We start from the raw sequence: 1,468 nt of genomic DNA on the forward strand, positions 1-1,468 counted from the left end.
AAATTACAATAACCCACAAAAACTAAGCTTTACTTACATTTCAACCAAACAAAAAAATAATCTTTCTCGCTCACATAATGTTCCAAAATGATATGCTCTTAACCTTACAAAATAGTTGTTCACTTGAAATCTAGGTGCACAGGGACGGTTCCACTATGGTGTCCATAGTGGCACTGGCAACTCCTATTTTTTTTGAGATACAGTAGAAAAAAATTTGAATTTTTCGTTTTTTTTTACATTTGTGCGACTACATAAAAGGAAAAATATGTCAGCAGCAACAACTACGTGCCACCGGCAACACCTACATTAGGTTTCATAACATTAACACCTATATTAGGTTTCATAACATTAATATATTTTGATAAAAGCTATACATAACACTCCAACATAGATGGAACAACCAAACACCAAACAATATTATATTATTATTCATTCTATTATATTAACAGACATTTGTCATTCACTAATTACATGATTAGGTTACTTATCGATGTGATTGATGAAAGTACAAATTCTCTTGCGCAATGTACAAGAACTATCTGGAGAATGGCTAAATAGGAAAAACACATGGTCTTCCCCTTTATCCTCAATAACCTCAATACTTCCATTCCACCCACTTTTACCCAAAATATCGTTATAATACAATCCTCTATCCTTCAATATATCATTCTCAGCAACACAAACCAGTACCCTGGAGCATCCAAGATCCGATACCTTCGGATCCTTATCCGGGTTAATAAGCGGATCATCCAACCCACTTGCTCCCGGGTAGGCAAAGATCCACATATCTTCAATTAACGCCTTCCATGGGTGTTCTTCTTCAGACCCGATTCGATCTTCTCCCCAAAAATACGGGTGGAGCAGGATAGTGCCCCGTAGGTTCATGCTCAATCTCGGATTTTCTGACCCGACCCGGATAGCCATGTGGTGGGCAATATTAGCACCGGCGCTGTCACCGGCGAAGAATACATTTTCAAGATCGGCGAAGTCATTTACCCAAGTGTCCGGGCAGTTTCCGGCGACCCATTTGATTGATTCCCAGGAATCTTCAAAGCAGATGGGGACGGGATGCTCCGGCGCCGTTCGGTAGTCAACGGAAACTATGACGACGTTGGACTCCGCAGCGATGAGGTTTAAGAAGTTATGGTAGAAGGGGGATGCCGCGGTTTGGGTGATGAATCCACCGCCATGGAAGTATATCAGAAGGGGGAGTTTTTTGGTGGGGGTTTTGGGAAGGTATAGCCTGGCGGAGAGGTTAGTTTCAGGTGAGATGATGACGTCTTTGGATTGGACGCCGGAGGATGGATCAACGCCGGCGGGAACGGTGTAGGTGCCGGAGAGTTTCTGGAATCGGCCATCTTTGTATACTTGAATGACTCTCGGAATTTCTTTAACGATCTGATTCGGTGATGAATCCATCTGCCGGAAAATTTTGAGAGAGTAGAAGTAATGTAAATGGAAGCTTGCT

At 42.1% G+C, this 1,468-nt stretch overlaps 1 pseudogene; it reads right to left on the reverse strand.

Annotated features, from left to right (window-relative positions):
• Positions 1-405: 405 nt before the first annotated feature.
• LOC145005240 (putative carboxylesterase 2 pseudogene) lies at positions 406-1,468 on the reverse strand (annotated as a pseudogene).

Source organism: Lactuca saligna, chromosome 7 (genome assembly GCF_052625555.1).
Source record: "Lactuca saligna cultivar CGN05327 chromosome 7, ASM5262555v1, whole genome shotgun sequence".
Lineage (NCBI taxonomy): Eukaryota > Viridiplantae > Streptophyta > Magnoliopsida > Asterales > Asteraceae > Lactuca > Lactuca saligna.